At 41.9% G+C, this 27,488-nt stretch overlaps 1 pseudogene; it reads right to left on the bottom strand.

Annotated features, from left to right (window-relative positions):
- Positions 1-4,169: 4,169 nt before the first annotated feature.
- Positions 4,170-5,485, bottom strand: LOC128117311 (28S ribosomal protein S9, mitochondrial-like; annotated as a pseudogene).
- Between the last annotated feature and the right edge of the window lie 22,003 nt (positions 5,486-27,488).

Here is a 27,488-nt window from a genome sequence, read left to right as displayed (position 1 = left end):
TTTTCAACAAGTCTTTATTTGATTTCCTTCATATAGCAGGACATTTTTATTTATAACTCTTTAAGCCACTAGATAAAAGACAGCATAGTTACTGAAGAAGCATGAGTTGTGTTATACTGTAGACCTCTGTCTCCATAAATACAGTCTAAGACATTTTATGAGACTGATGCTATCAATACAAACTTACCAATATAAATATTAAAAGACAGAACAGAGGGTTGGGAATATCACTTGACACATATATAATCATGTCTTTAATGCTTAATGTATACTATTAAAATAAAAATGCCAAAAGCCTTTGACAAGAACAGGATTATTTCAGCTTCCCAGTAACTTGTCTAGCCCTTCTCCAAGCCACACTACAGTCATAACACTCTTCATCAAACACAGATCTGTTTTAGGTTATTTTCTGTTGCTATAACACAGTATTGCAGACTAGATAAATTTTAAATAATAAAAGTTGGAGGAGATGATTTTGAATGTTGGAAGTTTCAGATCTATGGGCTTTCTGGAGAGTTCTTTCTTGCTACATCCCAAATAGTAGAAGTGCATCAAGATCACAGGTAGGAGCGGAAATGAGGTGAACCAGTCTTGTCTTGAGAACATTAATCCATTGACAGTGTTCTCAGAATTTCAGTACCTCCTAGAGGTCCTCCCTTTTCAGACTGTTAAAATGATAATTAAATTTCAACGTTAGGGTCAGAAGAGACAGTCAAATCCTACCACCGACTACTTCCAGGTGAAGTTATAGTCAGAAAGGAGCTCCATCTTTAAATATGCCGAAGTGTCCAGCTGAGCCTATGCTCATCCATGCCGTGAAGAAATTCAGTCCCAGTCATGAGTGTGGCTACCCCTTCCTGTTACTTGTCAGGTCTTCAGTCAATCAGAACTCACAACTGAAACAGCAGGTGCCAAGCCCTTCCATTCATCAGAGACGGAAGTCCCCCATTCCAGAACGTGAGAGCATCTGGGAGCCTTCTGTCCAGTCAGCCTCGCCTGGAGTGTCCGTCACTCCCTCTCCACAAGTGCAATCAATAACATCAACCACCAGCAGAGTCTGAACAAGGTGTGCACCCGCTACTCCCTGAAACCCTTGACCCAAGACCTTCTCAGACTTGGGAGAGTTACTCCCTTCCTCAGCAACCCCTCAGGCTCTTTCCTCCCCTTAAAGGCAGACGTCTTTTCTTCCACAACCTTAGCTTCTCCAAAGCCTAGAAATGTCTGTGCTCATTAGCAGCTTCCATTCCCACGAACACCCTGAGGCAAGAAGAACCATAGGATCATAGTGCCAACCTTGTTACAGGGAAAACATAACAGAGAAAATCAAAGGGCATCCCACCACTTGACTCCATCGCCCCTGTGTTTAGGGTCCTTCCGTGACTTTTCATTACCCCCAAGGCAGATTCCTTACTCCTCAATATGGCTATGAAATCCCCCTCTCTCTCTCTTCTACCCACAGCTGAGCAAGAAGACCCAAATGAGTTTCAGAACAGTCCATTGCTTGCCTGTCAACCTCAACTATGGTTCTTAAAATAGAAGTATGGCAAAGCTACTAAAAATTGTGTATTTTTAAGATGCCTATTTGCAAATGTTATTATTCTGGTCTGGTCTAATGAGCTGTAGATGGTTGTGAATGGAAAACAAAAAATGGTGAGGTCAGTGAAGTCCCAACACAGTTCTTAATAAATCACTCAAAGCGTCTCCAGCAAAATAATGGACCAGAAAGTCACCTAAATGGATGCAACTCACAGAGAATCTTATATATGTAAAGAAGAGCTATTGTGTATTCCCAAAATACTTAACATCAAACATGCAAAAGGTTTACAACCTTCTAACCACAGAGCCTGTTAAAAATTATATATATATATATATATATATATATATATATATATATATATATATATATATAGCAAAATTGGGTGTCCTTGATAAAAGGTTGTATTTTGTAGCACTTTTTGGAAATGAAATTATTAAAATGCTAATTTTAGCTTTCTCAGAAATGGCTGTTTTCTTCATTGGCAGAGTCCCTCATCCATGTACACCTCACTTTGTATCAAAATGCTAATTTGTCTGGCTTGGCGATGTACCCTGCAGTAGACGTACTTGGTAATTTTACAAAATGCTTCATAGGCAGCACTGTGAGCATCCTGTGCATCCTGTCAGGAGGAGGAGGCCCTCCTCCTCGCCTTTTCTCCCCTCTAGTGAAAACGTTTATCAGAGTTCAGTTCCCCAGCAGCGTTTTACCCAACAGTTTAACCATCTGTCGGTGGGCATCACCTGCACTGAATATTTCCCTGGCACCTGGGCAGCATACTCTTCTCCCATTCTATAATTCCCTTCTGCATTTGGTAGCACTCCCTTATCTGCCAACGCCATTTGATTCTCCTGAAAATAACAGTCTATAGCAGAGAGGCAAGATGAATGTGTCATCTTCTTTTAATTACCAGTCTTCAGAGTAATGAACTGTGCCCTGGTTCCTCTTGTTCTAGGCCAACCTGGACGACCCTGAGTACAGCATATTCATCACAGCGCTGGTCATGCATATTAATGAGTATTCCGCCACTGCTCTCTACAAAACCTGTTCCCTGGCTCTGTTCAGCATGTCTTTGTGCTTAAATAGTATGTGGGAGCCAAACAAAGAGGCTGAGCCTGGGCAACCTTAGTTAAAATTGTAAAGTAAAGCAGGTACTTTCCTGTCCCCCTGTCCTTTACCAGGGTTGACCATCCTGATTCTCATTGTCTTCCAATGTGACCTGAATGCCCAGAGCTGTGCCAAACCTGCCTCACTCTACAATGCCCACTGTCTCTGAAAAGTATGTCTCCCCGTGTCTGGGTGCAACTTCCTACTACTCTTGCTCTTTCAGTTGTCAGCTACAGAAATATATGAACAGTGGAGTTCTCCAGCTGAGTTCTGAAGAGGCCACCATTGCATACCATAAACTTTAATGTCTATAGTAGGAGTGCAGCACTGTCCAGCGGAAATGCTCAGAGTCTTTCATAATTATGACCTGGTCATATTTTGTCTTTAACTGTGAGCTATGTACACTCTTATTCATCTTTGGTCCTCTAGCACCTCACATGGCTCCTCAACCACTTTAAGTATTTAATAAATAGTGAGAGGAATGAATGATAGGGTTTTTTTTTTTTATTATTGATCAAAGCTAGTACTGTGTCTCATAGACACACTAGTCTGTGTCAAAACCTGCAATGGAGAAGAAGAAAGTCCCAATGTGGAGGCCTGTGGGAGTTCAGCTCTGACCTGCTCTACCTATGGAAGGGTTCTTGGGTGGAAGAGAGAGGAATTAGGAACCATCAGGTAAAAAGATAGAAAGAGATGATAAGAAAGATGGAGACACCCTGGCTCAATACCCGGTCAAAGTTTCTTCAAAAGGGCTTTTTATAATATGCCAAGGGACAGGGCAAAAGACATTCCCCTTACAAAATCAAAGCACACCGTACAGTCAAGTGTAGAACCTTCCAAATACCTGATAAACACGCCTGTGGCCAAACCATCTCCTTATGCAGCCTTGCTGGGGAAAGCAAGCTCAGATTCTCAGACTCTGAGTAATTTGGGTCCCCCCACCCCACCTCTGGTCACAGATCCCTCAAACACAGCAGATCTAGGCCATGGAGACGGATGGGAGAGGTGGGTTGTAGCAGGGTCCTGTGTTCCCTTTGGGGGAGGGGGCCAAGTAGGCACAGAGACAAACCACACAGACTCCGGGAGAATGTCGAAACAACAAGCTCAGTTTATTCAGGAAGAGGCAAGCCTTATATACCATCCACCCAACCCTGGGGGGAGGTCTGATGAATATGCATCTGCTGGTGTGACATTGCTGCCTCTCATTGGTCCGGGTCATCTCCAGATCATGTTTCAGCTGCTGTTGCTAAGACCCTTAGGCAGACCCAGGTTGGTTCTCAGAAAGTATCTTTTTTACTTTTGGGGCAGCTGGCCCTCAAGCCTGTTAGGGATGAGTCATCCCACAGTGGGTGACCCCTAGTGCATGAACATGTTTTTTGTTTGTTTGTTTGTTATTTGTATTATTTTTATGGTAATTACAACAAAACAGCACTTAAAAATTAGTCATGTTGTAACTCCAACCCCAAAACAATGTCTAAATATGCTGTCTGCCCTTGGTCAGAGTACATGAACGCGTGTACCCCGAACCCCGAGCCAGGTATATAGCACAGGTGCTCCTCGTTAGCCTATGAAAACCTTAGTTAGCGCTTCTTCCAGGTGAACTTTCTTCCACCACCCTCCTGACCTGGCTTCTTCCACTCTCTGACCCGTAGGTAAGGAGTAAGTAGTCCAGCTTGACTCATGCACTCAACCTCGTCCTCACTGATGAAGCTGCATAAAGCTTTGGCCATTGCCAAGCGTATGACGCCTGCCTGCGCCGATCGCCCACCGTGCAGGTTACACCGTGCTTTTGCAGCCGGTCCAGGAAGTGGAAAGGGAGCATCAACTGTTCTCTGTCCTCTGTGACGGGAAAGTAAAGCAGATAATCAGCTCCCTTCACATGGATCTTCCCACTTCCATGCTCGTAAACAACCGCCATTGCTGTGGCACTTTCTCCTGCCTCGGCTGGTGCTGAAGGCCATGCCTTGCTCGTCATACTGCACCGGTTCAATCACCTGCTCTTTTGATTGAATAGTTACACTTTTGCGGAACCTCTGCACAAATTCTTCTTCCGCAGGCCCATATGGCAATGTCAATAACTTTTCCAGCAGTTGCATGAACTGCACATAATCTTTATCTGACAGTTTTTCCACTAACATTTCTTCTAGTTCCTCCTTAATCAGCCATCTGCTGCCAGTCGGGTCTCTGGACTCAGTTTTTTTTCTGAAAGTGGACCTCTGTGTGTTTCTAGCTGGAGGCTCTTTCCATACACTTCGTGAATTAATGAATAGTATGACTGTTTGCCAGTATAGAAGAGAAAATGAAATAAATGGACGGCCATCTTCTCCCTGCTGGGTTGCTTTTTGTTTTGGAAAAATCTGTTCAGGATGCTTCATCATCGGCCTGGCTTGCTTCTCAAACAAACCACTTGGAAAAAGGTAAGCAATAACTCTGTCAACATCCTCTTCGGTAAAAGTTTCTGGATCTTCTCCCATCGTGTTGGCTAAGGGCCTCTTCCCTATGCTGAAGTTTTCAACCTGCTTTTTAATAAAATCCTCTGTACACGATGCCTGTCTTGAGGCTTGGACATCTTTCTTTGTTGTTACAACTGTGGTATGTATTAGCTTTAATAGCTGGGACCCGGGACCCGCCTGCCAGTCAACTGTCGAGGTTGTCCAGTACCCAGGCCTCTGGCATAGACTAACCCTAACAGCGTGAGAGCGTGGAGGGGAAAGAGCAGGACACACAGGGAGCCGCCATGTTGGCTGTTGGCTGGACACGTTTTAAACCCAGTAGCTGCTCCCCAGCTTTCAGGAATGGTGTTGTTTAGGATTATATGGGCACTTCCATAGCCTTGGCTAAAGCTTCAGTCACTGAACCTGAGAAATAATGGTGTATCGTTGACTTTATTAGTATTTGCTACAGATCTGTTATTCCTCCAAACTTTCCAAACTATGCCTTGCTATACTATACCACAACTAAAACAGAAGCAAGAGAGTTGACCATGTAAAGTCTCAGCACTGGATTTCATTCCGTTCACTCATACATCAGCAAGAATGCTTACGCATAATTCATTTCAACATTGTCCCTGAATAGACAAATCATTCTGGAGATTTTGTGTGATTTGGGGAGAAGAATGTAATATGTCACCACCATTTCTTCAATAAAGGCGGAAGTCCATTAGCTCTGTTCGTTTTCGGTGACCATTAAGAATATATCCGTGACCTCTCACCTAAGCATATTACAAGGTCTGGGGTTTGGATCAGCATCAAACCCAGTACTTCAGTTTAGCTTACGTTGCTGTTAACTCTCACCATTTTTTTAGTTGGGTAAACTGTTCAGTACAAGCCTAGACGTTTGATTTACCGCCAGACAAGCGCAATGGACTTACTTACGCTTACTAAGAGACTGAAGCGGGTGGTGTTTGTTTGTTTGCTTGTTGTTGTTGTTGTTGGTGGTGGTGGTGGTGGTGGGTGTGTGTGTGCTGTTTTACTCTACTGTGGAGAGATACTGGGTCTTCTTGAATGTGTAGATTTGAAATCTTAAACCACAGTCGTCAATGGCAGTTGAGTTGACGATGGGTGTTTTTTAGTTGACCACTTCCTGCTATTACAGACACACACTATTGCCAATGCTGGTCTCTCACATTTCAGGTATATTTGTAGGACAGAGTTTCATAGTGTTAACTCTTAGCACTTTTATTTAATCAGAGAAACAACCTTACAGTGCCCTTACCAAAGGGAGGATCAAGGTTCGGTCAACTCTGCCCTCACCAAAGGCAAGGCTCAGTCAGCTCCGCTCTCTGCCTCCTCTGCTCCAGGGACCTGGATGGCACCTGACAGTGCCTTGACTTCCTCAGACCAGAACTTCCTGTCTTTTTCCCCTTTATTTAAATAAAATGAAGAAAAAAAACCACAATTCTCAACGAAGGAGGGAGTCAAACACTACACTGTCCTTTAAACTCTGCCACATTCAATGTCAAGTAATAGTTGCTAACTTTTTTAACGTGGTGGTTAGAACAAATGCCTGTGGCTCCTGTTGTATTCCCATTGGACAGTGTTGACCTGTCACTGCCCCTCTCCTCCTGTGCTGCTATGTCCAGGAAGGTGGAGTTCTTCCAGTCGTTGGGAGAGTGCTGAGCCTAAGAACTGCCTGACACCCTGTAGTGGTGATAGTGGGGTGACCCGTGGGGTGCCAGCTTGCTTTCATGGAAACTGAACTCCCTGGGCGACACCAGAACATGAAGCAGGACTTGCTGTGACCTCTTTACTTCTCTTGGTGGGACAGAAAGTATGGCTCCATCATGACACCCCATCACCCGAGTGTGCCTTGCAGGACCTAGAGGGAAGAGGACTCTTCTTTAGAAATGTAGAAAGCAAGTGACCCTCGTTTTTCAACAAAGTGAAACAACAACTTCGTGACAGTCGCATATTTCTTCCTGAACAAAGGTCTAGGAAGGGGACATAGATGAGTAAACCTGGCCAGAAACGTGTAGACCCTCTCCAGGGTCCTCTAGTTCTAATGCCACTAAAAGCCAGATAGCCCTGTGTGAATGCTAGAAAACTCTGGCTACTGTCAAATTAGATCTAAGTATCTTCCATCAATGGTCCAAGTGTCATCAAATGGCATGTTAATGTCGCTGTCTGAGTGGAGCAGTGTTCCTGCCTGTGTTCTGGACTATGAATGTGTTGCCGAGGAGAAAAGAGTGCTTTTTCTCAATAGTTTCCAATAGTAGCCAATATTGTGATGATTACCTGAGACAGTTAAAAAAAAGTCTCTAGGCTTTACCCCAAAGCACTCAGCTAGGGTTTTGGAGTGTGATTAATGAGAGATTGCATGGTGCTCATATTTCTTCCGAGCAACAAGGGACTTTAAAGGAAGACATGGTAACCCAGTGTCTCCATCACTTAAGGAATGCTTTGTTTATACGCTGTGGAAGAGAGCGATGTGGGAGAACATTGCCCTAAGAGCTGAAATTTTTACGTATCTTAAGAAGCATATATCATAAAATGATTCATTGTTTGTACTTGGTAAGGTAATATCTAAATAATACAAACTGTTAGATACATTTAGAAATGAATCACATATATCATTTCCAGTGTTGCTGAGGAAGGTCAAATCTTTGTTGAAGAGCAGAAAAATATGCTATTTGTACCCACTAATCTCCCCCTTCCCGGTGGAAACCTGTTCTTCCCCAATTCATGTGGCCTAGAAAGAAATATCAATTATAGAGTGTTTTCTAATTTCTGGCCAGAAGTGAGCAAATACTCAGGCTTGCCAATCGTGATACTATGCATTATAATTGGCTGAAGGGTCAGACAAGACGGAATCCTCAAACAGGGCAGAGTGCCTATAAAAAACACTTAATATGTTGACCGTCAATGACCATTTTTCTTCTCTATGGAGTTTTGTTCTGAGATAACCTTGAAGCCCAGGGCTGTTCCTCATCCTTTGTACCCACTGTTCATTAAGTAGCAGTCAGTCTGGGGGAGCTGGCCAGTCCACACCTCTGGGCACAAGTTCAAAGTTTTCTGGGTGTGATATCCTTCTCCTGACCACAGTTGTCCTCTGCATCAGTGGCATCTGCAGGACTTTACTTGATGTCCAAAACAGAAGGCACCTTCTCCTGTCCTGGATAATAGGGTGTTTTGAAGTGACAACTTAAGGTGCGTCAGTCAGCTGACGCTTCAGCCAGGACCAAAAAAGAGGTTGACATGTAAGGGACAGAGCCAAATGCAACCAAAGGAAAAAAATTATAACTACAGGTGGATCTAACTTAGCTGTATTTCCTATCATTTACGGCCCCAAGCACAAAAGTGAACAAGGAATTTGGTACTAAGAATTAAATAGACTTGGTTGAGAGGAAGTGTGCCAGCAGAGGGCAGGGTAGAGCGCGCGTTCCTGAACTGCCTGAGGAGACTCGGGTCAAATGAATTGTGGTTTTCCTCACAGTCGAGACAGGATTTCCCAAACCCTAATCTCTGCTAAAAGCAGAAAAATAATAGACAGCAGGGGTTACGGGTGGCTCCGAAAAGAGGGGAGAAAAGAAAGAGATAAGGCCCACGTCATTCATTCATGTCAGAGCGACTGGAGTTCACAAACCCCAGAATGGCCGCAGCCACGGCGTTCCTGTCTTCGGGAGATGGGCACTGAGGCAGAGCAGGGGACCGGCATGAAGCACAAAATGTCCGAGGTCTTTAAAGTCAATGACTTAAGAATACAGTGTACCCATACAGACTCAGTTGATTTCTGCAGGTGACACTCACCTCAGTCAATGAAGTCAGGCACCAAATTAGGCTGTCACGATAAAGAGAGCATCTCATTTGATGATACTGTCCAAATTACTATTATTAATATGTAACTATTTCAAATCTTCTCGTTCTTGAACTTTTATGGGCTTTATCAGAACAGTTCATACTTCTTAGCATTCATATTTCTCTTATTTTATTACAATAACTGAACATTACCATGTCAAACCCATCAAAAGCTGGCAGGATCTTTACAAGAATAGACTTTGAGAGCCAGCATCAGGCAAGAGCATTATATAAAACCCGGCTCAGATGGATCCCATATCCGTTACTGGAGAGAAGGAGCTGAAAGTGAGGAGCCAGGAAGCACAGACCTGCCTCTGCTTTTACTGACTGGCACACGTTCTAGGAGCGAAGTACCAGAAAAGGAGAACCCGAGCACCTTCCCGACAAAAGTACATTTTCAGTGGTGACATCATCAGCTCTGAGACAACACCTGGCATAGAATGAAGCTCTGTGCTACCTGCAGCCTCTACAGGCAAGTTGAGTTAGGAATTGTAAGGACCTGTATTTCCTTGGCTTTTTGACCACCCAGGTCATATAACAACACTGAGCCAGTTTCTCAAGTCATCACCATCAAAATCCGGTTTTAATAAATTCTCTACTAAGCAAAATCCTATGCAATTTTTTTTTGTGGCAGTCAAATAAAAACTTGATTTCATTGATATTTTCTCTTTCACTAAAAAGAATAACACTAGGAGTGCTTGAAGCTAGACTGCCTGGCTTGACTCCATGTCTATCACTATTCCTTGTGAAGCACTAGGGAAGCTGTTCTCCTTACATGCCCACTTTCATGTGCAAAATAGAGTGGATGACACTAGCCCATAAAGCTATGAGCATCATCCAGGGTACTCGTGTTGCAATAACATCTGACACATAGTTGGGTCTTAATACATATCACCATGTCCCTCACTTCTAGATGATGTCATTTTGCAAGGAGTCTAATATTATCAAATTAAATTATAGGTGTCCACACTTGTTGTTTTTAAGAATTCGATGGTCATTTTCCCCGAATTAGTTGACTTGTCCTGCTGACCTGTGGCTTTGTTGATGATTTGTAACCTGGATTTCCTATACTACTTAGCTATACTGTTTGATAAAGCTTTTTCTAAGAATGTCTGAATTTTACAATTCCATGTATAAAGTCAATTGCTTCTGTTAAAGTATTTCACAATAATGAATATGGCACTTATTGGCATATGGCATAATGTAGTAGACACTTTCCCCTTTTTCATTATAGCAAAACTCCCATTCAGACATTCAGACAGGAGAAGTAGCTGCTGCTTTAGGCCTACGGATTTTCTCACACAAAAAGGATATGTGTCAAGACAAAAAAAAAATGGGTTACTGTGCAAATAGGGGAAAAGCAATGAACACATTACTCACATTCCTATTTTTAGTTCTACTGCTTGCCACATTACTGCCAAAGTTATATCTGAAACACAGATGGGATTGTTACTCTACCGCCTGATAGTCTTCCAAAGGCTCCTCACTGCCTAGAAAATGTTCAAACTCCTTAACAGACCCCAAACCTGAAACAATCTGGTCCTGCTCTGCCTTGTAAGTCCACTTCCACTCACTTCCTCTGCTACATTGAGCCTGACTTCCGAATACATCTTATGCTTGCTTTTATTCCTTTATATGTATAGTTCCAATGACTGGGGCACCTTCTGTAGCTGTCACACTAGCTTCTGTCAGGGTTAGCTGTTACGCTAGTGGAATTATGCTCTATTGGCTTACAGGAAAGGTTAATCACTTCTTCCTCCTTTTTGTAGGGGCCTGACTTTAAATATAATGTCAGGGATACAATGGGAAGTCAAAACAAACATCAACTTTACCCATTGTGGTGCATATAGTCAAAAAGAGACTAAGATACTAATGTTCCAAATATGAAATACAGCTACAAGATCACTTAGGATCTTGTCTAAAAAGCCATTTTTTTTTTTCAAGATCTAAAGAGCCCTTCACAGTGCAGTAAACTACCAGGGTCATGGAGGACTCTAATCAAAGGGAATGTCACACAGGAAGGCCTGGTGACAGGAAAGAGCACCCGTGTGGATGAGTTCGATGGTCATAAGTGCTGGTGTAGAAATGCTGAGAAGGGACCTAAAGTCAGGTGCCTTTGGAGAGCTACCCAACAGCCTTGCCTCTTGTGACTTAATCTACTCCAACTAGTCCAACTAGAAGAGGATAATGTGAAATTTCCAGAAATTTCTGAATGGATTTCATCAACACTATACTAAAAACCATCTCCTAAGATCTACTGGTTTTGATGTTATCTACATAATGACCTCAGCATGCAGCTCACGAGTTAGAAAGTTGTGTCCTGCTCCAGGGTTGCTGCTGCCTAGAAAAGCAGCTTGTTTTCTCCACCTTTGAAGTGAATCCACACACTTCTTCCCATTCCACAACCAGCACCCTGCCATACACATACCCAGTGTGCCCTGCAGAGAGCTGCTGGGGAAAGCCTAGGAATCTAACCTCACACGGATTAGTTTCTTCACAATATTCTAGTGCTGTCAATCTCACTAAATGGAATATGTTGCTTTGAAAGTAATTATTTCCCACATTCTAGAGAGTCAGTTGACAAGCCCCTTTTATAGTAAAAAGAAGAGAGTTGTTTGATCTCTCAGAGTTCACTACAAAAGCAAGACATTTCCTAGGTGGCAGATTTTTGGGGGTGGGAGGGGTGCGTGTTTCACTTAAGAAGCAGAGTTTCATATTTAAATTCTGTTTGCATCACAACCACAATTAGAATGTGTGGTAATTTCTGGTTACCCCACTTACTCCACAGATAATTCTTAAGTTCTTATCATGGGCTCATCAGTGACAACTGTGGTCAAGAATACTCGTGCTATATGTATTTCATTTCTTTAGCTCGGAAAACTGACCTGTTGTGAAAAACAAAAATTCCCTCTGAGACGTTCACATCTCTTTCATCCACTTGATTTCCACTGGCACACATATCCGACATTAATTTCCACCATGTGATTGAGGAGCATTAAAGCACGTCGTAGCTAATTATAGCGCCGGTCCGGTCCCAGAAATGATAGATAGGGCAACAGGAATTCTGAAGAGGAGCCCGGAATCAAAGCATTCCATCACTCTTGATAGAATCAGAACGGAACTTTCCATTCCACTCGAGGGAAGTAGGTTAGAGAGAGCAAAACTGCAAGCATTCCCTCTCCCTTCTTAGGCTTGTGTGCTTCGACTAAATGTCTTTTGAGAGCTGTTCCCTGGCCGTTCAGGACATGGGGAAGATGGAGCTGTGGCTGCTGGGAAGGCGATTTGTGTTACCATGCTTTCTTAGTGCCATCGAAGGAGCTGTCACCTGTTTGTCCACACCCGACTGTCTCCAGTCAGACACCCCGCCTCCCCGTTACGGCTCCCCACAGACTTCAGCTTCAAGTTCACAGTTCTTATTAAAAGAGCCCTGGGAGAGTGTTGCTTAGATACTAAAACCTCCAGCTCATGCTGCTTCATCCTTCCGGCTCCTTCGGTTAGGTCTTTATGTCCTTATAACATCCAACACTCAACCTGGAATTTACGACCGTGGGGAAAGTGAATTCCCTTCAGACAGACATGGGAAGCCGGGCAGCATCTTTCTCCCATTAAACCGTCATTTCACAAGTAGACTTCACGATTCTGGAACACACAAACTCAGTATTTTTTATTCAACAGAGACTCCCTTTGCTCCCCACGTCTGGGTTCCCTTCTGGAGTGCATCAGCAAAAAGATGAGGTCTTCAAACCACTCCTTAAGACTTCTGAAGCTCGATGGATAGTCTCTGTAAAGCAACTGAAAACTGACACTAAAACTCTGCAAAAGTGTTTTTTGGAGCAAGATACAGTGACTTCAGTTCGCCCGTGAGCTGCCTCTGTGTTCTTTATTACGAGTGAATGGTACCCGCAGCTGCAGAAACAAAAGCAAACAGTGTCTTCGAGGACCACTGTAAAGTCCCCTAAACCCTTATGCTGGCGTTCTGAATAAGGAACCACCAGTTCCATGTGTGGGCTTGGGGCATAGAGACTACGCTCTGAGAAGCTCATCAGCCAGAAAACACAACTAAGGCTTTTCCACAGGCTGTGCCTGGAAAGCTTTAGTGCAAGCTTGCAGTAACTTAAGTGCAGCCTAGGAGTCCAAGTTCCCGCCGGCTCGCCCCTATCACATTCTTTCCTTGAAGCAATAGATTTCCATTGGCAGGCAAAGAAGGAATTTTGTCATTTTCTTGAGTTGAGGTGTTTTATTAAAATGTCTATCCAGGAGTTTAGTGAGGGGTATAAAGAAGGGTCACAGAGTCCTAAGCAAGCAAAGAGGGAAACATGAAAATTAAGGAAAATGACGAAAGTTCTACAGCAAAAGTCATTAAAGGGGCAATTTTATCTATTTGGAAAAGCTGCAACGTGAAAATTGCGTTGTATCTTTATGTCAGCCAATGTTTGCTCCCTGGCTGTCATGATGCTGATTTGTGGGTAGTTTTCTACTTTCTAATTCTAAACAGCAACCACTAAACTTTTGGTCATGGAACTATTTTTAAGTTTCCCCTAAGGGAGGAGGAAAAAAGTGGGCATTAATCTGTAAGCACCAGCAGGGTGAGAGTTTGCTGTGGCCTATCTTCCGTGGTGTCACTAGCAGAACTCACCCTTGGCAGCAGATACCGTTTTAAAAATCTACACCTGGCAAACTGAACTGAAGCACGCCACCTGCTCAGAGGAGACGTGTCCCCGGTAACACACTGAGAGCACCCTCCCCTGCACCCGTCAAGCAATATCTGCAGCTTGTCCTGGGACATCTCCATGCTGTTCTGTCAGCTAGTATGCAGACACAGGGCCTGCTTTCATTCAGAGCAGGTGTGGATCCAGTGGTGCCCAGCTCCATGTTCAACAGGCTGTGAAGGGACAGTAGTCTTACCATGAGTGGCAGAATCACATGGCAAGAAAAGAATTTATGTTAATGAGAGAGCTTATGGTGGAAAAGCACATGTGCATGATGGTTTTGGGTGGTGATGGTAGTGTTGTGTGTGTGCGTGTGCATGTGCGTGTGTGTGTGTGTGTGTGTGTGTGTGTGTGTGTGTGTGTGTGTGTGTTGTAACACAGTAAAATTGAAGGCATGACTATTGTTTGGGCCTCTTTCATATCTGTTTCTGTGAAAAGACCACCAATCAATCCTAAATGACAATCAATCCTAAATGTGTTTTCTAACAAAACAGCCTTCAAGAACATCACAGAAGGCTTTGTTCAAGGTCACGTAGAAGGTCAGCCACTTCCTGTTTGATCAAAGATGCCTGGGAAAAGTCTGCCGGCCCTACATCTCACAGCTACAGGAGTCTGTGTTCTAACAAAGCGCCCCTCCTCCCCACAACCTGATTCTAATGCAGGTGAGAAAATTAATTCGGAAATGATTAATCGCCAGTCTTAAGGCGCTCTCCAGCAGCAGCAAGCTACCTCCTACCTTCTATCATAAGTCAGTCCCGGAGCTCCTGCCGAGTCACACCTGCAGCGGCCTGGCTCACGGGCAGCTGAGGAGTTAGTTCATAATAATTTATTCAGAAAGCAGTGAAGGGATATTAATAATGATGTTTTACTTAGAAAGGTATTAAATTATAGAGATAAATTAGTGAACTGTGTGGCGATTAGCGTTGAAGGACTTAGTTGGAGAAAATGCTCTTCAGAAGTGCCTGATTAGGGTTGGAAAGGTCGGAGCCAGAGAATCAGGGACCCAGCTGGAGGAGGGTTTCCCCAACCTTCTCTGAAGCACCGGAATTAACCAGCACTGCCAGTTCACATGGGAAGGAAGGACAAGGCAGGGAGGGAGCTGCCCGCACACTAGAGTAGGGTGGGTCAGGGTGTGTGGTCACTAGCCTCAGTTTGCTGGTCATGGAGCTTGTGACCTCAATTAATTCACTAAAATTGTTAAATCTTAGTTTCCTATCCGCAAATGTAATGTCCCTTCCAGCCTGATGGCTCAGGAGATTTTAGACTCTTTGGCCACAGGCTCTGAGGTTTTGATTTTGCAGACGTAAGTCCGCATAAGTGGAGGTTGGAGGATCTCGTGGATGCCATGGAAAAAGCCCATTTCACTCCAAAGTCAAATACTCCTCCATATCCTTGGCCAGAGGTGTGGGGGTGTCGGGGGGAGAAGAGGGACCAGAGGCTATGCCTGTGGAAACTTTCTAACTTCCAAACTGAGAGATGCACCAAAACGTAGGGCTAGCCTTGCTTACAACGCTTGTGTTTCAGCCAGGAATCCTAAACTCGGGATGCCAAGTACAGTAAGTGACCTGTAGGTTCACACACATCTGTTTACCCAAGAAATGCTTCAACAGATTGCCTGTAGAGCTGTCCATTCTTGATATATTCCACACTATGCCCCCTGGAAAGGTTCTCTTTGTAAAAAATACCAAATATGAGTCTTTCCTGTTGAATGCTATACAATTTGTGTTCAGGACAAAGAATTAAAGTCACTTTATTTCCCCACCTTGTCGATCTTTTAAGCGAATGTTTTAATCCTCTCCATCCAGGAAAACCTTTGTTTACACAAAGCCCACTGTTCTAGTCTAGGAATGTGATGCCCTGGACCAGTTCTCCTTGGTACAGTGACCTCCTTCCCCTTCCTCCCTCATTTCCTGGGCAAAGGCTCTTCTCAGACTAGCCAAATGGATAAGACTATGAGGTCAGACCCCAGCCAATGGGGAAAACACACAGCCTGCTCCTAAGTTAGACTAAAACTCAAGTGCATGTCCTGTCTCCCTGTGTTCTCTCTCCTAAGCACACCCTCTTGATCAAGAGTAAAGTTGGCCTTGTTGAGACACTTCAGTGGGAATGGTGGCCTCTCTCTTTGCCACCCTGACTTATTTTTATCATCCTGAACTCATTTTAAGGTGTGAAAATGGTGACTACCGGATCATTTCGAAACCAATCCAGTTTCACAATCACTCAATACTAATCGTAAGTAGATCGCAAACACATCCAGTCACTTCTCACTTGGCTGAGAAAAGCTATAGTTATTACAATTCTATTAGTGAGAGAATCACTGGGACTCAGACTTCAATAAAATTATGATAGCCAAAGTAATATGTTCAAAAAAGTCAAAAGGCAAGGGACTGTTTAGAGGATTATTTAAGGCATAGGCAAGTGTTCTGTGAAACAGAGTCACCAGCTGGCTTCCCAAACATTTACTGAGCAAGTATCCCCTTCAAGCCAACTCCCCACAGTCTTCATGGCTGACTGATTAGATGGAAGGTCACCGCAAAACAAGCATGGTGTCTGGCTAGTTCACCGCAGCTTTTAACAAATCTTGAGTGCCCAGTTAATACTACACATATTTTATGGAGTTTTGCCGGAGCTAGTTCATAGCAGCTTCCAGGATCAGAGTGGTAAAATTTCAGAAATTTTTGTAAGCTGGTTTATGGGTAAGTTCATTCCCCTTGCCAGGGACTGGCTCTGAAATTGTCATATGACTCAAATTGTGACAATATGCCTCAAGGGATACTTCAGCCGGAGTACACCAAGTGGGTAAGGCAAGGATGGATACGTAAGCACAAGATGAGGCAAGGTGACTTGGAAAAGAATATTGTTGCACACAAAGACACACTTTAAACAAAGCATGAGAAACTTGGCAAAGCAATTTACTTTTACAGAAAACTGTGTTGTGACTCAGCCCAGCTTAGTGAGCATACCCAAGCAGGAAGTTCATGTAGTATTTTTTCTAATAGGTGGTGACAGTATCTTACCCCATTGGTGGGAGCTAACCTCACAATCTGATTCAGTTGATTAATTCATAATCTTTATGAAGGAGTAGGGAGTCTTAGGAACACCTGGTACCCAGGGGTGGGCCAAACAGGCACATATACAAAACTGTCACAGGACAGGGAGACTTAAAAAATACTGGTTCTCAGCAGGCTAACCATTTTTGAAACAAAAAATTGTTTCTCACAATCTCCCTCTCTTTATCACAGATCTTGATTCTTATTTTTTTTAATTCAGCCAACATACACTGACTTTTTGAAGTCTCTAATAACAGTAACTTATTGCTATGACATATAGGTGGATTTTTCTGTCCTGCCAGTCACTCCCCAAATACCCACACAGAAACTTAACATTAATTATAAATGCTTGGCCAATAGCTTAAGCTTGTTGTTAGCTAGCTCTTATAACTTATTAACCCATTTCTAGTAATCTGCCCTGAGGCTCCTTTACCTCATGTACATACTTTGCATCCTGTTCGCTCTGTGTCTCATGGCATCTCCCTGAGTCCACCCTTCTTCTCCCCAGCATTCTCTCTGCCCCAAATGTCCTGCCTAGCCATCAGCCAATCAGCTTTTCATTAACAATGAGAGCAACATGTCTTCCCAGTGTGCAGAAGGATCATTCCACAGCAATGATGAGTAACTGGGGGTTCTCTGTCAAGAGCAGTCTTGCTGAACCTAACACAGGAAATAATTATTCTGCCTATCCCTTTAGCATGGCCAAAAGAGGAGCCCACCTTCCTAGGGGTGGCCTCTTGGCCAGATGATTGACTGTGCACATCGGAAATGTTAGGTCTCCATCTAGAGAGTGTAAGATTTTGGCCAGAAGTGGTTTTCTCTTCATGAGTCTTTACAGCTACTCTCACAGGAAGAGAGATCCTGAAATGACCACGATGGTTTCTTCTTCACTTAGTCTTTCTGAAAGGACTTACTCTCTCTGCAACTTCTCAACCATATGTTTCTCCTGAAAGTTCATAGCTAGATGGAAATGACTGAAAATATTTGCAAATAGTTAAGTATATGCGTACTGGTCCCACAGCATCCAAAATGTCTGGGAACAAAGTAAATGGCCAACAAGAGATGGACTAAGGAAATCATGGCTTTCTTATAAGCACATTTAACATGATAAGACACTCATGAAATATTGCATGAAGAAAAGCATGTTATAAACTAACATTTGAATGTCAAGTCAGACTATGAACTTAAAGTAAATATATAAATATCTATCTAGAGACACTATACATACTTAAAAATAAAAAATGTATTTATCTATACTATACTATATATATATGTGTGTGTATATATATACATAAATACATATACACATATACATATACATAAGCAAGAAGCCACCCTAGGCTGAAGAGCCAGAGAAGCTAACGACAGTGGTATTAATTCTGCTGCTGCTGCTCAGGATCTACCACACACAAGCGGGAGGAGCTGGCCCGACAGGCTGGAGTCCTGACAAGCAAGACAGGGCTTAGAAATACGTGGGCTTCTGTCTTCCTCCAGCCCTTCTGCTTCTAATCAACACCTTCCTCTGGTCAGATCCTTCTGTGTGGGGGATATGTGTGTCTGTGTCGGTGTGTGTATGAAGGGTGTGCATGTGCAGAGAGTGAAAATGCAAGTATGTGTGCATGCATGAGGAAGCTAGAGGTCAATGGGGTATCATTCCTCAGGAGCCATCCATCCACCTTGTTTGTTTGAGATAGGATTCGCTGTTTAGCACTCATTGGCCTGGAACTGTCTACATACACCAGGCTAGCCTCAAACTAACAGAAATTGTCTGTCTCTGACTCCCAAATGCCTCCTTGTTTGTTTGGTTGGTGTTTGTTTGTTTGTTTGTTTGTTTTTGTTTTGAGACAGGATTTCTCTATGTAGCCCTGGCTGTCCTGGAACTTGTTCTGTACACCAATCTGGCCTCTATCTCAGAGATCTGCCTGCCTCTGCCTCCTGAGTGCTGGCATTAAAGTGCATAAAGTGCTGCACCACCACAGCCCAGCTAACCTCCTTGGGTTTTTGAGACAGTATATTTCCCTGGAATCTGCGGCTCTCCAATTAATCTGGGCTAGAGGAGCACTGAGCCCCAGGGTTCTCTCTGTTTCTACATCCCCAGCACTGGGCTTACAAGTCTATGCTCCATGCCTGGCCTTTTAGCTTTGACATGTGCTCTAGATCTGAGTTCCTACAACTTGTGTGGCAAGTACTTTACCAACTCAGCTATCTCCCTTCTCTCCCTTTTATCAGATCTTGTTGAAAAGCGGGCAATGGGTCAATGGGAGTTGGAGAGCTACAGGAAGAGCTGTCTCCAATAGTTGCTCCATTCCCACCTTTGCAGATAGAGCTAAGGAAGGAATGGATCTGACTGTAGACAGGCGGAGGCCCGATACAGAACACTTGCTAATGGAGGACTATGTGTAAGGATGCACATAAACAGACTCAGAGGTGTTCACATATGAAGAAGAATGGTATTTTTCCCCTTATTAATAATAGTCTTGTTTTCTTGTTGTAATGTAAATTTTACAACTTTTCTTCAATGATCTATAGAGATACAAGTTTTAACTACAAGTTGTTGTTAAGAACTATGTTACCTGAAAATGAAATAGCATCCCAAGCATTTGGTCATTGGGCCCTTGTTGCTTCCACACAATCTTCTGCAGCGTTGTCTGTGGTGATGGTGCCCCAGGGGGAATGCAGCTATAACCACCATGAGAAATACAGTCAGATCATGCAGGGTGGAGTATTTCCAGAGACCAACAAGCGTTGCTTTTGCTACCATGAGCGGTCTCTCATAATGGAACAGAAATACATAGTGCTCTAACTGAATAGACTCCAAGCTTTTCCAATGATGAAGAGAGGGTCTGAAGAAGTGACTGAAGACAAAGAAATATCAACCTGTCACGGATCTGGTGTTTCCAATAGTTGTTCTCCTTGTAAGAGAAGCAGGTAATTACAGAATCCCTAGGCTGGCCGTTTCCAGGGTCATACATGATTCCTTTCATGTATGTGAAGAAGATACCTTGTGAACACACAGGTGGGGAAATCTTAGAGAAAAGTGGATTTCCCTTCCAAAGCTCCATAAAAATCCATTGTCACTGGAAGAGAAGGCAAGGCAAGGTAACCGTGACATGGTAGAGTGTTGTGAGCTAGTTGGGGACACTCTTGCTTCTTTCAGAGTTTTCATTGCCAGCACAGGACCCTTCCTGTGGTGTGCACTAGCCACCTGCCTACTTGTCTAGCAATGGAAGTAACTGCTCACAATGCCAATAGGGTCCCAAATGCATCTTGGGAAGCTGAGGGACACGGTGAACTGAAAATCAATCTTTCTGAAAAACTAACTCCCTGGAACAACTATATCAACCTTGACAACCCATTAAATGACCAGGGAGCTTTTTAAAAATACCAAAACCAGAACCTCATGCCTAGACTCTGTGAGTAAAAGAGTCTTGTGTGGACCTGGATGGACCATGGATAGTTTCAAACGTTTGTCAAGTGAAGCCAGAATTGAGAGTCAAAAACTATAGAGAACATGCCACAAGTAGACCAAAGGCTTACATTTGAAAGTTTCTAGACACACTGAAAGATGTCTAATTATACACACACCACACAAACACACACACACACATACACAGAGGCATGCACACATAAGTTCTATATTTTAATGTTATTTTTGTCAACTTGAAAAAAAAAGTTAAACAAATTAAATAGCACAACATTATCTAGTAAAACTACCAGAATTTTAAAAGAAAAAGACAAGGTATTGGATCCAGGCAAATGACCTTACAAGACTTACAAGAGGGAAACAATCTGACTGACATTTACTTTATAACAACAATGCTTTATAATGTTTTGTGCAAGATGACATAGCTAAGTGGCAAGAACAAAGAAGGAAAGGAAGGAAGAAAGAAGAAAGGAAGGAAGGAAGGAAGGAAGGAAGGGAGGGAGGGAGGGAGGGAGGGAGGAAGAAGGAAGGAAGGGAGGAAGGAAGGAAGGAAAAAGGAAGGAAGGAAGAAGGAAGGAAGGAAGAAGGAAGGGAGGAAGGAAGAAGGAAGGAAGGGAGGAAGGGAGGGAGGGAGGGAGGGAGGGAGGGAGGGAGGGAGGGAGGAAGAAGGAAAGGAGGAAGGAAGGGATTTAAGTGTTTTATATCTAATTGATCTGACTTAAACACACACAAGAACTAACAAATACTTTTCTCACCAGTATCTCCTGAGAACTACTCCAGAATCCGTGCTTTTACTAGAAAACTGGATGTTACGGAACACACAACATACATTTATTTACAGAAATACTTTTTCGGTTGGTTGTTTCTAGGAAAGCCCAGGAGCTAAAAGAGCCCTCAGAAGTGCTTAGTTTTTCTGTTACCATTGGGGCTGTCAAGGTCATAATCAAATTATCTGCAGGAAGCTTTTCTTCTTATTTAATTCCTACACCTCTAATTTGTCTAAATTCATTACCTACTACCTTAAGCATACTGTCTCACTTCTAACAAGACACACGTGTGTGTACGTGTGTGTGTGTGTGTGTGTGTGTGTGTGTGTGTGTGTGTGTGTGTGTGTGTTTGAGCTTTTTTATTTATTCCAATTATTAGCCAGTGGTTCATGTATTTTGTTGATTTTCCCTAGTAGAACCAGATTTGGAATATTAATTCATATATTTTTACTTTACTTACTAGTTAATTATCTTGTGAAATATATATATATATATAGTATATGTGATATGTATCACAATATTATATATAAATATATAGATGTGTATATATTGCTATATATACATATACATATATATGTGTATATATATATATATATACACACATATATATATAAAATCTTGTTCAGAAAATACCTATCATTTTCTTTTTTTGGACCTGGTCATGACTTGTCCAATTACTTTAAATCTGTGGAGAGGATCACACTATTTTTCTTCTCTGTTCCATCAAAATGATGCTTTATATTAGTGGATTTTCTAATGCTAAGCTTTTCTCTTGTAGGAAAATACACTCATTTGCTCATAATATGCTTTTTAGTGAGCTATTCTATTATTTTTCTTGTATTTCACTTAGAACATTTTCATAGGCAGCCATGTGAATGCTGCATTTAGTACATAAACACCAGCACCTCAGATGTTGGAACCTAACCTGGAGGGCGCACTGTTAAGGGATGAGGCCTTTGGGAGACGATTATGTCCCAAGGGCAGGGCCTTCATGAAGGGGATTGGTACCCTGGCAAAAGAAGCTTCTAGTCATCTGCTTGCCCTTCTGCCATGTGGGGACAAAGCAAGAAGGCACTCTCTATAAAGAAAGGACCCTCTCCAGACACCAGACAGGTGCTACCTTCATCTTGGACCTCTTGTTCTCCAGCATAAAGGAACACATTCTGTTCCCTATAAAACACACTTACTGAGGTGTTTTTTATAGTAGGACAAACAACAGACCAAGATAGAGATTTCCCAGGAATTTTATTATTTGACGCAAATTTTGCCTGATTTTTTTAAATCAATATAGAGAACTTAGAAATTTTTTTTAACTTGTCTTTAAGATACTAATCAGGATTAATTAATCTTTAATGTCTTAATAACTCTAGGCCTCTACTGGACCTCATAGTAGAGAATTCTAACTTTTCTATTACTTCTTTGTTAAGTGGTCTATTTAAGATTTCCATATCTAATTAGTAAGTTGTTTTAATTATGAAATTATCCATTTCAAGTTTGTTTACAGGAAGTTAGACAAATTCTTTTAAGATTTTGAGAGGTTTCTCTCTCCCAAACTTCCTGTTCCTGAACCATGGAGCTGAGCTTCTTCATTTATTTGTTCATGAGTTTGGTCAGTATTTTGTCTGTTTTGATGATTTTTACCATAGAACCAGATTCTGGACTTAATATTTTAGTATTCCCTTGTGTTTTATTTACCAATTGATTACTTCCTGTTTTAGCTTTTTAGTTCCTTCTTTATATTGACATTTGTGTAATTCATTGATTTTCAATTTATGAAGTTATATCATGACCTCCATGCTTCTGTTCTGACATACAATAGCAGAGACCTCATTCTGAAGATATAATTTGATACAGGATTTGAGAATGCTATACCTACACATGGAGCATGAGTTGATTTAAGAGTATTAAATAGTATTAACTCCATTCCTTTCCATATCAATGAAAATAAATGAATCAAATCCACAAATCTTCCTGAAATAAATTTCTATAAAGACTTCTTTAGTGAGAAAAGCAAGAAGCATAAAAGGCCATAGAATAATTTTCACAAGAGTTACAAGTCATTAAATACATATTTAATTGTGTGTAAGATGTCCAGTAGAATAAATACATTAGTTTCTGGCAAGAAGAATGAGAGTAATTCAAGGTCAGAGTATATACAGGAATAAATATTAAAAATATGACCAATAATAACAATGATATGATTACATTTAAGGTAAATTATAAACACATGGAAGTAAATATTAGAATAACCACGAAGATACGGCCACTCATTTGTTAAATCCTAATAATTAAAAATGATGTGAGTGTAAGCGTTTATAATTTATCTCTTTAAAAATAACATAAAATAGCCAGGCGGTGGTGGTGCACGCCTTTAATCCCAGCACTTGGGAGGCAGAGGCAGGAGGATCTCTGTGAGTTCAAGGCCAGCCTGGACTACAGAGTGAGTTCCAGGAAAGTCACAAAGCTACACAGAGAAACCCTGTCTTGGAAAAAAAAAAGAAAAAAGAAAAAGAAAAAAATTACATAAAATAAAGACTAGGTGTGGTGACACACATCTTTGATCCAAGCACCCAGCAGGCCGAGGCAGGTGTATCTCTGTGAGTTCAAGGCCAGTCTGATCTACAGAGTGAGTTTGAAATTCTGTCTCAAGAAAAATCAAATGAGTGAATTACAAATGTCTTTGTGATATGGTGAAGCCTCCTACCTTTCTCCATCTTGCTCAGGCCTCAGCACACATTTATAGATTGTCGTTATGCTGTACTTTCCATACAGATTGGAAAGCTTTCAGAGTCCACAGCTTTGTGTGCTGAGAGCTGAGAGCTTTGCAGGCAGTGGTGATCAGGGTGGTTTCCCTTTCTTTCATCAAGACCACAAAGATTTAGGAAGCGAGTTAATGGTATTTTAAGATGAATACTGTGTAAGAATGAGTGATTCACCTATTAACCTATGAATAATTTAGAAATGGATTCAAGAGTCGTAGAGAACACAATCACTAACTTTTACAGCACTATGTAAACTTTCGAGGGATCCAGAGAAGCATCAGAAAGACACCTAGGAGACTTGGAAGACAAAAGTTACGAGGTAAGTTCAAAGAAAGTTGCCCAGCAAAGATGTTGAGAAACAGAATAATCATTTTCACATCCATTAAAGCTCCAGAAAAGAAGGAAGAGGCTTGTCCTCATCTCTATTAATGATGTAAGCAGAAAGGGTGATGGAGGGGCAGCAGATGACACTGGACTCACTGTAAGGTCCTGGTGGAAGAGCTGTCAAACCCAAGGAAAGTTACTCAGAGAGGGCGAGAGATTATCCCTTCCCTCACTGTCTGGAATGGACTTGAAATGCAACCCAGCCTGGAAAGGGTTGAAAGCTCATGACTTCCAGGCTCCTCTTGTTCTGTGTGTCTAAGACAGACTAAAATGAGGGAACATTTAAAGCTAAGACAATCACATTGTCTTCCATCACTCTGCCTGTTACCCAATAATGGGACAGTTACTATTAAAGTTTATGAGGCAGCATGGCAAAGGTTGGCTCCAGCCAGCAATTTGACAAAGAGAATGCACCATGGAACAGCATCAGGCTGGCTCCTCTCCACGCAGATTTCAACAGAGAAATTGCATTGTGTCCTGTAAATCCAATTACTGTGGTTTTTGCAGGTTACCTGCCTGAACAGTTTGTTTGACTTTGGACCTTTCTATTAATAAAAAAATCCTAAACCTGACCACAAAACAGCCTTCTTTACAAGACAACCACAGTAGATTTCGCAATCACACATCACAGAGTTGCTTCTTTTCTCATTAAACCAACACCTGCCATATTATAGCAATGGGAAAAAGAAGAGAAATTCACCCATAGCAGTGTGCTATAAAGATTCAGGAAATGAATCAACATGGGGAAGATAAGGAATTCAGGCTGAATTCATTGCCAGGCCTAAAATATCACAGAAATACCTAATGCCTCTGAGTCATGTTTTTTTTTAAAGTTTAATTATGGATAAAATGTACCATATGACATAAAGTTGTTGTCTGAAGCATTCAGTAGTATCATGAGGTACACTCACATCATTAGTCACCAGTCTCCAGAATTATTTCATTTTGTAAAACTCTACTCTTGAACCAATACCTACTATACATGCCCCCAGCCCCTGGAAGCAAGTGCTCTCTCTACAGACCCATTATAATAGAAAATATTTTTAGTTGTGCACTATTATTAGTCTACTGGTTTATCTTATTTAATTATACTATTTTAGGCACAAAGTTAGAAAAAATTTAAATATACTATGTGATGCTGTGGATGATTGATTGATAAATAAAATGCTTTAAAATGTTTTAAAAAAATTTAGACATTCTGGACAATGAGACATGTCTGCTCCTGGCAGCACCGATTTACTTCAGAGAGGAAGATGGGCATTGAAGACACTCTATATGGAATTTATCTTCTTCTTGGCAAAAATAGCCAGTTGGGCAAGAAACTGTTCTTGCCTGGACTGCTTGATCGACTGGACATGCAGGACCCACAGGAAGGTGACCACTGAACTTTGCTTGGTGAAATGGTCCTTCAGGTTCCTGCTTCGCAGAGGAAACTGCCAGACATTCTACCGGACACAGAGAGAAGTAACTGAGAGACTCTAGGCCTGTGGGTTGAAGACAGATGCCCCAACTTTACAAAGGAACTTTGGATGACTGTCCAGGTAGCCAGTTGTCTCTGTCTACTCTCGCAAGACTCCCAAAAGTTGCTTGTGTCCTTCTCCCGTTTCTCAGGTAATATTATATCCTTCTGAGGTCTTTGATGTAGTTGAAGACTAGATAGTTATAATTTCCTTAGTTATGATAAGAGATAAGTTAGATATGAAACCTTAGACTCACAAATATAGAATAGATAGGATATCTTCTTTAATTTTGCCAAATACAAATAGACTAGATATTATAAATAGACTAGATAGTGTAACTGTAATTCTTGCTTGATAATTGTTTTGTTATATGTAATTTTACTCTGTTAAAGCTAAAACCTTCCTTTTTGAAAAAAAAGGAAAGGGGAAGTGCTGTGGATGATTGATTGATAAATAAAATGCTGATTGGCCAGTAGCCAGGCAGGAAGTATAGGTGGGACAAGGAGAGAGGAGAATTCTGGGAAGTAGAAGGCTGAGGCAGAGAGATGCTGCCAGCTGTAGCCATGAAAAGCGAGATGGAAGGTATCGGTAAGCCACGAGCCATGTGGCAACTAATAGATTAATAGAAATGGGTTAATTTGAGATATAGGAACTAGATAACAAGAAGCCTGAGCCATTAGGCCAGTTTAAATAATATAAGCATCTGTGTGTTTATTTTATAAGTAGGCTGCAGGACTGCTGGGGCTTGGTAGGTGCTGGAGAGAAACTCTTCAGCTACAATATGATTTTAAATATTAGCCTTCTCTTAAAAGCAGAAGTAACCTATTCATGCTTTATGATGGTAGCATATATAAATATAAAATGGTTTTTATATTAGACCAATGGAGACATTCTGGAGAATAACATTCTGATAATATTTAACCCAAAAGGGTATGTCCTCAGATCGTGCGATCTCGCTCTTGGGCTTGTAGCCCAGAGAAAACATTACACCATCTAGGATAATTTTCACGGCAGACTTATAGTGATAGAAAATGAGCAATCTCTGTATCCATGCTATGGAAACCCATGAGTAAAGCATGCTATGTGCTCAGTACTGAGTTCTCTTGGAAGCTAAGCAGTCACTTTCTGCCTTCTCCTTTGCACCTAGGACTCCAGGCAACTCTCCAGAGGACTTGTGCCATTCTTTGGGCTTTCTAGTCACACTGGCCTCTGACTGAGGCAACATAACTTGGTTCCCGGCTTCTCTTCCCATTCAGTCACTTTTTGGTGGCCTTTGAGCTCCAAAGCTTATCTTAAGCCTTCTCCACGATTCTGAGCTGCTAATTTACTTAATGATAAAGCCATTTAAGTTTTCTTACCTGACCCAAACTACCAAACAAATTGTCTGTCTCAGAAAGGAGGCCCAGGGCGTGACTTGTGAGGACCCAAAGAGCAATATGGATCTTTGAAGCAGAGAAACTTCTGCTTAGCTTTCTCTTTCTTCACTAAAAATAACATTCGGTATCTAATATGTTCCATGGTCGGTAAATTTGGTGTAAATAATAAAGCGGCTTAAAAATAAACACTCAGTGATATCTCCAACTATATACAAAATACTTAGAAACATAATCTATCGAATTCCCAGGCACAGATGGGGCTCTATTTACACCAGTCTGCTCTGTGCAAGACTTGCGGGCACCTCAAGGGAGATCTTGAATTATGTTCTGTTTATTTGTGTTTTACTTTATACTCCCAACTGGACTGCAATGCACTTTCTTCATTTATCTAGTTTTACTTTAGCTTCTATGGAACAGACTCAGGAATCTCAGGAACCCAAAGAGAGCGTCTCAGATGTCTTGGCTGCAGAAAGTACACCCCTGTGACTGTTGGGGTCAGGCATGGTGCCCCTGTCCTTACAAGGTGGGTTTTGCAGGCCCTTTCCAACTAGCAACAGCCACTTTTGACATATAAGAAAAGGGATCAGTATTTAATGCTAGACTTAGAAAATGTGCACAGCCA

Source organism: Peromyscus californicus, unplaced genomic scaffold (assembly GCF_007827085.1).
Source record: "Peromyscus californicus insignis strain IS unplaced genomic scaffold, ASM782708v3 Scaffold_21__1_contigs__length_65335640, whole genome shotgun sequence".
In the NCBI taxonomy this organism is placed as follows: Eukaryota; Metazoa; Chordata; class Mammalia; order Rodentia; family Cricetidae; genus Peromyscus; species Peromyscus californicus.
This window is presented reverse-complemented; position numbering and strand designations above follow the sequence as displayed.